Here is an 11,314-nt window from a genome sequence, read left to right as displayed (position 1 = left end):
TACTGTAATTTAAAAAATCTGGAGTTTATTTTTCTTCCTGTATTGTATCCACATTTTTGTCTAGCATATACTAACATGTCTTGTAGAAGAGGAGAGCAAAACTCATGGTAAAAAAACTGAATGTAAGTTTAATATAAAAAATGTCGTGAAGGTTAGTATCCGATTGTTCCATAATACATTTAAGTTATACCTGAAACAGTCGAATGACTAGCTTGAAGCCTACTGCCGGAAGAAATAGACGACCAAAGGTTGAAAAAATCATGTGGTTTTCGGCGGGATAACTTCATTCTGAAGTGACCTACTATGAAGAGCAATTTTGGACTTCCTCATTAGAAAATATGTCACGAAAAAGCTAAAATAAACTCCTTCTAAAATGTACTTCAAACACAGTTGCATATGGGAAATAGTGTCTGTTGTGTCGATGACTGTGAAGAAGCAGCCATTATAAGATGCCTGTATTGTGAAAAGATGCTATGCCCTGAACATTTCCCGGCGAACCCGCATTATCATGTGTGAACATAACAGATTAGTTTACCCTAAATATTATCCATTTCGTCTTAAATGCAAATGCGAACATATTCCACTTTTCAATTTCTAACAGGGATGGAAGATAGTAGGTTTTCTCCTCTAGTGCTCTCTGCAAGTATAGGTCTCGCAAGCAGGGATTACCGACGACAGGAATGCGAACGAAACAATTCGATAAGGAAGAGCGGGCGACAGGAAAGTCACGAGATAACTTGAATGATATTCAAGAGTACAGTCGGAAGAGAAACGATATCGTTAGAATCAGTCTTGCATTGTGATAGTTACATTACGGTTTTAGTTTCAGTTCCACTGTATGTGAATACGTGTCTTGTTTCAAGTGCGTTTATTTTATTATATAGTGATGGAGCTTTCCCCTCGCAGAGTATCATTATTTTATTCGTAAACATAATGTTGCGCGTTTAATTCGCTTCGAATTTTTCTCTTGCTATGCTCTTCATTTCCACAGGCGATCTCCCCATCTATTCATCTTCTTGGAAAAGGCAGTACTTCCATCGGCTCCCATCTCTCGCTCCCTCGGCGCGCCTACATACAGAAGTCAAAACAGACAGTAACGCCACCACTGATTTTCGGTAATCGTTCCTTGCGCGAGCTACAGCTTATGAGCAAGCTGCGCGAAAGAACGCCATGCAATCCAGATTTTTAAAATTGCAGCATCTTCACAAATATGCAATTCCGAAACGAGAGACCTTAATCATCGTTTTCAAGAACCTTAAATCAGTATACATTAACACTTTCAGCTAAATCCATCAGCTCTAGTGAAAACTTCCCTTGTTAACTAGTACTAATTAAATTATCGCTACTAAAATTAACTTCTACAGCAATCATAACATCACGAAATGTCATTTATCTTTGTCACTGATCGTAGTGTATATTCTTGAACTCTTGTAGAGTTTGTTGAATAGCCAAATGAATAGCATAGGCAGATATAAAAGGTATGGTGATTTTCTGAATTAAGAATAACCACTTCTTTATTATTTTACATAAGGTGTTTACTTCCTACTAAAATTCCACTCCCACAAAATATTATATGAAAGCTATTATTTCTAACTTTCGCATTTTAAGTGAAATCAAAAACTTTTTAAGATATAAGTATTATTACATTAATTAACATAAAGATAGTCGTTTAAGTGGTTAATTAAGGCAACCTGGATTAATAATGTAATTCATGAGTTTCTGTTAATTCTGTCTAAAATACTATTCTTTTCTGATATTTTAAAAACAATGAAAAGTTCAGATAAAGTGTTTTATATAATATGTTGATTCTCCTCACAGTTAATAATCCGAATGGTTGAATTATTTCATAATAAATTGTCCTGATGAGAGTTACCTGAAGTACGTTAATGACATTTAATTTATTTTCTAATATGTGTACCAAAGTTAAAATCGATGTACAAATATATAGTAGTTATTACAATGACTTATTGACAAATGTATTCACAAACGACCTACAAAAAAAATGACTTGCCTAAAACATTTTGATCCTTAATCGAACAAAATATTAACTTCACAAGCGAAGTTTGTTCATGATGTATATCATGGTAGTGACAGTAAATTCAGCCATATCTGCAGTGCTGTACACAGAACGACTGAACTTAAGATTAAGAGAAGAAATAAATAAAGAAGAATAAACAGTTTAAAGTTTGGTATCTGAGTAAAACGTGGTGCAATACCACAAGAATAATTAAACATAAAAACGGCTGAGATGAGATTCCTATGTCCATTACAGAGGTGAGCACGGTTAAATTAAAAAATGAAGGAACATATAAAAAACGAAGACTTTTAGTAAATATTTCATATTATCATAGGCAATAAGGAGTGACAAAGGTTCCATTCATAATATAATTTTATTCATTTGGAAGTTCTGCGTTAGCAAGAGAGAGGAAGAATTGACTTGAACGGACTTCGACAAAGAAAAGCATCAGATAAACCTACTATAAATTATTAATGCAATTTAATACACTTCATGTCATTCATATCTTGGTTTTCCCAGATATGAAATGAAGAATAATCTATGCACTGTAATTGCGACGAACTGTAGTCCGAAAGTCATTTTTTATATTCCGTTATCTAAATCATTATCGTATCGCACAAGCAGGTAGTTGCAGCAATACTAGGAAGGTAAATAAATTATGGTGTAAGCTCAAGACATGTATTTATATTTTATATAAAGCAAGTCTGAACACAGTTCAATACCTGAAGTAGAATAAATCCTAGCTTTTTACACAAATTTATATATAACTTACGTTTGAAAATTTGTGCTGTTCGAATTGCTTTGTGATTTAATAATATATTTTTGGCGTAATATTACGTCTTTTTCCTCACGGTATGGGTGAGCTACATCTTACCCTTGTTCTCTTTGTCTTCTCCTCGTTCCCCTTGTCATCACCCTTGTTCCCCTTATTATTCTCCTTGTACCTCATGTCTCTTTTTGTCTCTCCCGTGTTTTCCTTGTCTCCATCTTGCGCTCATTGTATTTTCCTTGCCCTCTTTTCCTTCTATCCTCTTCGTTCTCATTATATTCCCCTTTTCATCTCGCCAGGACAACGGCACCTACAACACTCGGCACGATCTTCATAACATATTTCGGAGTCTCATCATGCAGCCACCACATAGGCTACACTTCTCACACCACCGCTGTTCTTGTCATGTATTATTCCTTTGAATCGATAGAGCGCGCGTAATTTTCGCCCAATAAATGATTACAGCATACACAAACTGTTTCATTTCTCGCACGACCCACACGTAGTTCTACGGAAATATATGCAATATAGTAAAGCTATGCATCTGTCGACAGGTGATCGTACCCACACAGTTCTACATAAATATATTCAACATAGTAAAACTAAGCACCTTCCGAAAATTGATCGCACTTACATGTATTCAGCATAGTAAAGCTATGTGTCGATTAATTTTCAACAGCCACATTTTTGACGCGTAGTCATTTGCGCCTCTTGTCTACCTTTTTTTTGTCATTATGAAGAGGAATCCTGTTTGAGACTGGGACAATCATTAGGTTAGACTCTGTTAGCATGGAATCTTGGAGATTTTTCATTGCCTCTAAACTTCAACACTTACTGAATAATATGCCATAGCGGATGTTCCTAAGTTCAGTAGATGACAGTGATGGTGGATTTGTCGTCCCTGTTCATTCATCATTAATGTAATCTGCTGCAGTCTTATAATAATCCAACATTTCATCTCTCCAATTCTCTCCAAAATTCTTTTGCAGCAAGCGGTCAACATTCGTCAGTTTCTCTTGTTTTATACGCCACAAGTATTTTTCCATTCCTGTGCTTGCATATTGCCAATTGCATAAAATACCAACACTGTCGTGTTGTTGGAACGATGATCCCTCCTGCCGTTGTAGCTGGCTTTCGTAACCAGTTTTCGCTACCTATCATAACTCCTCAAATGCATCACGATGCTGGGTGGGCATCGGTCCCATGCATTCGCTGAAATTTCATAAGAAAATGTCTACTCCCATGAGGGCTCGAACCAACGCTCATTCCGTAAAGCGAGTTCTAAGCAAAATGTCTTAGACCACGCTAATTTTGCACTTTGGGCAGTCTTTATTATCATATTCATGGTATCTTCAGAGGGACAATGCAATTGTTTCTGTTTATATTTTCTTAATATTGGTTTATTCATTTGTTAGTTAGCGTTACTACTAGTTGACTACTTCGTATCACTAATATAATTATTTAAATGATTAATTAACCGAGTATAATAACATTCCATCTAACTACAAATACATTACAATTCTGTTTATTGCTATTATGACTTCTTTTAAACATTAATCGCATTAAATAGTAGTAGTAGTAATAATAATAATAATAATAATAATAATAATAATAATAATAATAATAAACAAGGATTAGACCTTAGACTAGAATAATAGTGTATAAATAATACAACTGTGCAAATTTCAAGAGCTTACAACAGAAAATTTTAATACCATATTATGAATACTTTTCTCGGAAAGGAATAATTTTCACCTATACTATGAAATACAGAGTGTCCACATGAAACCTTTACAACTTTAGATGTAAATAACAAATTGAGACAAAGTATCAGGATGCGATTTACTACATGTCAATCAAAAACTGTCAAAGTTTTTAAGGAAATTGTGTTGGATTGTTGAAATGCGTCTTTTGGTTGCATGTATGAATTTTGGTGAAATCTGACACTGAGGAAGATGTGGACACCTCAAAAGATGACACAATGCATACCCTGGTTTATCGAGACACGACCAGATACAGAGGTGCAATGTCACCTCCAGACTCAATATGGAAGGGAACCGCCATCACGGCCAACAATCCGAGAATGGCACCGAAAATTAATGGAGACTGGAAGTGTGCTGCGGCAAAAGAGCAGTGAAACACAAGTATGGAAGACATTGAACGATTGCAAAGTGCATTTGTCGAAGCCCTAGTAAGTACATTCGGAGTGCAGCAAGGGAATTGAATTTGCCGCATTCGACTGTCCACATGCAAAGTTCAGCTAGTGCAAGCTCTTCAGCTAGTTGATCGTCCACGCCGCACAGCATTTACCGTCTACATACTGGCTAGAATTGACACCAAACAAGAATTCCTTTGGACAAATGCATCTTGCACACGTTCAATGTCCTCCACACTTGTGTTTCACTGTCCTTTTGTCGCAACACACTCCCAATCTCCATAAATTTTCGGTTCCACTCTCGGATTATTGACCATGGGGGCTTTCTTCCATATTGGGTTCGGACGTGTCTGCATCTGTCTATCTGATCGCGTCTCGAAAAATCAGGATACGTTATGCCATCTCCTGAGGTGTCCACATTTCCTTCAGTGTCAGATTTCACCAAAATTCATACCTACAACCAAGAACGTATTTCAACAACCTAACAAAATTCCCATAAAAACTTCAAAAGTTTTTGATAACATGCATAAAACCGCATCCGCATTCTGATACCGTGTCTCAATAATTTGTTATTTACAGCTCGAGTCAGCGTTAAAGGCCCCTGTCCTTGGTTGTTTGGCTAATGAGCGAGCTGTGTGTGTTGCATCATAAAGAAAGAAATTTAATCACAAATGTGCGTAGGAGGGGAAGAGGAAAAAGGAAGAATGAAAATAATATCTATGCTGGAAGCTGAGGGACACTCATGTCAAGAAAATATAAGTCATCATGACATTGTTTAGTCAACAGATGTAGCGGTTACTGTTATCCAACCAGGAGATTAACCGTGAAAGGAATGTGCTTATTATTGCGTCATCTATTGGAGCGAAGTAGATTGATAATATTACCGTTATAACATCCGTTTAGTCGACCTGGTTGGCGAGTTGGTGTAGCGCTGGCCTTCTATGCCCAGGGTTGCGGGTTCGATCCCGGGCCAGGTCGATGACATTTAAGTGTGCTTAAATGCGACATGCTCATGTCAGTAGATTTACTGGCATGTAAAAGAACTCCTGCGGAACAAAATTCCGGCGCATCCGGCGACGTGATATAAGCTCTGCAGTTGCGAGCGTCGTTAAATAAAACATAACATTTTTGACGTCCGTTTAAAAACAATGCGCTCTCCTGCATGTTATTTCCTGCGTTGAGGAATTAAAAGACTTAGGGCCGTATTCATAGACATTTTTAGCGCCGGCTTCGGGTGGATTATCAACGTTTTTCGTATTCATAAACCAGTGTTAGCGATAGGATATGATTTGAATTCTGTACAAGTAACCAGTGGATAGCCGGGGCTAGCTGTACGCTCGTAGCGCGTGCTGCGAAATGTCTATGAGTACCACCCCAGGAAATTAACCGTGATCTAATTTTGTAACTAGGGTAGTATAAATATGTGTATATCAGTTTGTGCTTTGAGAGTTAGCCAATGGAGATGCGTGTACCCACGTGTGTGACCTTATGACATCAACATTCATTCACAGCATTACCCTGCTGCGTCTCATTCCCTTGAGACTTTCTCGTGGTTGGAGTACAGTAGTAACGGGACGTGTGGAAGAATATTGTGTTTCAAGACGGAGTGTAAAGCGACATGTTAAGGAGGAAGTGTTAGGTGTTATGACTGCGCGGCCTGACCTGTGTGACCAAGACCGCCAGTAGTGATGAGTAATTCGCTCTTAATCCATGTACTTATTTTTTTCAGGGGCCAAAATCCCTGAATCAAGCTATGCATATGAATTTGTATAGGTTTCACGTGGACATACTGTAGCCTATATAAAATTGTGATCAACACTGCGTGGGCGAACTCACATGTGTGGAAGCTAGGCGTTATCTTGCCCAATAACACTGCATGATCCCCTAACGTCATCATCAGTCATGAATTTTTATTGGGCAAGATAACACCGAGCCTCCAGACATGTGAGTTCGCCCACGCAGTGTCAATTACAACGTAGTATATTTCATAGTATTCGTCTTAAAAGTGTTTTGGTCGGTATGTAGGCCTACTATCCGTACGATTCTAACGTTCACTCTTATCATTGAAGAAACTGATAAGGAATGATTGATCTCTTTGCAGCTTTTCAATAAAATTTACGATGAACTTGCAAATTAAATAAAGTGATGAACAATTATCGTTATTAAGAAGTCTGACAACCCTAGTGCAGTAAGTAAGGGCCGGAATGGTGCTATTCAGATCTGAATTCGTGTATTCTTAGGTGAGCCGTGATATACTGTTGCAATCTACGCAGAACGCAGACTTTCAGTCTAATTCTATAATTAATCGTGCACTTAATTACAAAACGCATAATACTCCTAATTTTTCTATTAATTTTAATGTATTTTATTTCCCTCTTCAATCTATACCCTGTATAGAGAAAGATAACCGTTTGTTTTTCTGGTGCATAACACACTGGAGTTTTATAACTTTGTAGTCTATTCGGCAGTTTTCGGCTACATTCGGCTTATGACGTCACACGGATATAGCACTTCGTTAGTCGTCTGCTAATCTGCTATACAAACAATAAGAATACTCTTACATGCATTAAGTTTTAAGTAAAAAAGGTAAAGGTGTCCCCGTAACATGCCATGAAGGCACTTGGGGGGGGGGCATGGAGGTAGAACCCCATGCATTAAGTTTTAAGTGGTTATATTAATTTTAATGTACAGTAGTGGCAAAAAAAAAACCGTACCGACCCTTGTAGCTGATTTCAGAGCCTTGTTAACTCCAGAGCACGATAGACTGGTAACTAAGACTTTCGTGGTTCGAATCCTGCCTGGGAAGGAAACTTTTTTTTTTATCCTTATTCAAATTTATTCCCAATACTTTTCGATTGTAGCGATATTTTACTACTTAATTAAGTTATCATTCCCAGAACGTAAATTTTACCAGCTATCGAAAAGTATTAGGAAAAAAAAAAAAAAAAAATTCCTTCCCAGGCAGAATTCGAACCACGAAAGTCTTAGTTACCAATCTATCATGTTCTGGAGTGAACAAGACTCTGAAATCAGCTACAAGGGTCGGTACGGTTTTTTTTGCCACTACTGTACATATACTGTTTTATGGTGTGTTTATTGTATTGGGTCCTGCGCCATGGCGTCGTGGTCTAAGGCATCCTGCCTAGGACTCGCGTTACGGAATGCGCGCTGGTTCGAGTCTTCATGGGGGAAGAAATTGTCTCATGAAATTTCGGCCAGTGTATAGGACCGGTGCCCACCCAGCATCGTGATGCACTTGTGGAGCTACGATAGGTAGAGAAATCCGGTTGCGAATGCCAGCTATAACGGCTGAGATCATCGTGCTAACCACACGATACCTCCATTCTGCTTGGATGATCTTCCACCTCTGCTTCGGCATGTGGGCGTGAGGCCAGCAGCCGGCTGGACGGTCTAGGCCCTTCGCGGCCTGTAGCGCCACGAATTATTATTATTATTATTATTATGTATAATTTGAACTGGTAATGGAAATTACGGGAAAACGGCTGAACGGATTTTAATGAATGAACCGTCATTTTTAAGCTTGGCATGTAAGGATTTTCAGAAAAAAATAGCAACTTTCAGTGAAGGGTTAGTTTTCCTACATAATTTTCCTATTTTCCAAAATCCATCTTTCGTCAGTTTTGAGAACTATTTGCATTTCAGAACAAAACAAAACACACACTACAGTAAACAATAGGCTATTACATGAAGGCCATGGCCTGCAGGATTGCTGACATATTCACAGCTCAAATTCAATTGGTTATTGAAAACTTCAAGACTTACTAAAAATAATTTACAGGTCTGATTCTTCGGTGTAAAGGCCTAATTTTCTGAGTACAACTGTGTATTGGATATTAAAATCTACAAAACTTGAGGTGGTTTGATGACATTATTACCATTAGAAATGAAATATTATTATAGTTAATGCCATGATGAGACTAGTTTTCATTAATTATACATATTAACGCTATATTAATGATATGAAAGTGAAACGTTTTAGGGTTATATAAGTAGATGTAGAGAATATCTTAAATTACTAGATAGATCTTCATTTCTATAATTTACTGGATGGCGGCTATATTGCTACAAAACTTACGTAAGATAATAATATTGTTATTAAAATCGAAAATTTTTATAGTTATTAATCAAGTGGGGATGGGTTTTTTCATATACTTAATGGCGGTGTGGTATATATATTTATATGCGTCATTCTCTTCAGTATTGGCTCGAGAGAGCGCAAAAATTACAGTTACAGGTATTTCTTACTGACAAAATAAGAGGCCTACAAAACTTTGTAGCAAGATCTCTTAGCAGGATAAACGATTTTACCCTCTACAGTTCACGCTCTACAAGCAGCAGCTGTACCAAGATAATATGTCTATTGTTCGAAAGCATAACAAACCTGACTTTTTTTAACTTTCACCTACAATCCACAATGACCTGAAATAGCTATTGCTTTACTCCCACATGAAAAACCCACTGATCGTCTTGTTATTGTTATTTGCGTCTTCGCATTGAAACTCAAAAAATGAAGGTGGGTAGGTTTATGAAAAAGTATTTGGCATAAAAAAAATCATTCAGAGGGAGTATGTTTCATTATTATGGAAGCAAATAACTTTCAAAATGTCTGGTATCCTTGATTGAAAATAAATAAGAAAAATGCTTATTTGAACGTCTAATGAACTTAGTATGCAGCATTTGCTGCACTGCCACTAGTTATGATTCTATTGGTGAGTGAATAGTTACTTCGTTATTAATTGTGTGAACTATCTTAGCTGCTGAGTTACTGTCACGTTTCGTGTGTTTATGTATAACGCAATACAGTATAGTCAATAAACATGCCGAGTATGAGGTATGCTGTTGCAGTGTGCAATAATAGCTGGGCGAAAACAGAAAGACAATTCCAGAAGTCATATAAAATACTTTATGCTCGACCATGCCGAAATGTAGTAATTATACACCTGGTAGCAATCCTTTAATGCATGTCATTAAAGTATACCTACTCATTAAAGTACAGGTGTTCAGCCAATGACAAGTCAGCTTTGTACCGTTATAAAACCTCAGCCAATGACAAGTCAACTTTGTACCGTTACAAAACCGCAAGTATCGATTATTCTCGGATATGCAATCGAAAGAGAATTAGCGAAAAGTCACGGAGGCTGGAAATCCAATACTGTCGCAGAAGGTTATATTCTGTTACAATAATAATTAGCGTTAATTGTAAATAATATTCAAATAAATTCAATTTGTCATCTCGTTTTTCAATGTCTAATTTAATTTCAATGTTACATCAAAGTTAATATTTAGTTTACTCTGTAGGTTCTTATAGGCTAACAAGGTCAATGTGGACATCTGTTCCTCGGAAAAAATCAATACTTTCGCGTCTGCGCACATCTCACAATTTATGAGGTATTGCTCAAGGTCAGTTAGATACAAATAAAATGAATAATTTCAAGTTAGAAATATGGTCGAGCATAAAAAGTCGTATGAAACTCGCCTATAATGGTAATTAAAAAGCTCGTATGAAAATTATGAAACTCGCTTGCGCTCGTTTCATAAACATCCATACTCGCTTCTTAATTACTATCATTATAGGCTCGTTGCATAATGTACTATTACTTTTCCGAAAAATGAGGAATTAAGAAAACAGTAGGTTCAGAGATATAGGTGTGACGGAAAATGGAATTCGGATTTGTGTAGACTGTAATGTGTGTTTCGAACATTTTCATGCCAGGGATTTTGAACGAAACCTAAAGAGCGAATTAGTGGGACTTCCTCCCACACGCATACCTAAGAAAGATGCTACCCATTCTCTAAATTTGGGTGTTGATCGTGACACATATAAAGAACAATTATCGTATGATCGAGAAATTAGGAAGGAAAGGAGAGATCGTAAGAAAGTTGTTACAGAAATGTTGCAAGATTCGGATACTTGTACGCCTAATTCTACATTAAGTTCACCATTTCCTTCAGTCACTCCACCTCCCCAGACCTATGATGAGAATGCAGTGGCTCTGATCAAAGAAATTGAAAGATTGAAATAGGAGTTAGTTGAAAGAAAAACTACTGTTTTTGTTGTTTAGTCAGCTTTCCGAAGACAAGTTTGAACCTCACAAGTGATACCAAGAAGGAACCACTTATACGGCAACTAGGTCAGGAGATAATGGAATAGGCTCACCACTATATAGGTCTTTAAATAAATAAATAAATAAATAAATAAATAATAAATACACAAATAAATAAATACACAAATAAATAAATACACAAATAAATAAATACACAAATAAAAAAATAAATAAATAAATAAATAAATAAATGTATATATAGACTATAGTCTATATGTGTGCATTAAACATATTCCCACTTACCGTCT

Source organism: Periplaneta americana, chromosome 4, assembly GCF_040183065.1.
Source record: "Periplaneta americana isolate PAMFEO1 chromosome 4, P.americana_PAMFEO1_priV1, whole genome shotgun sequence".
NCBI classification, from domain to species: domain Eukaryota; kingdom Metazoa; phylum Arthropoda; class Insecta; order Blattodea; family Blattidae; genus Periplaneta; species Periplaneta americana.
Note: the sequence above shows the minus strand (reverse complement) of the source record.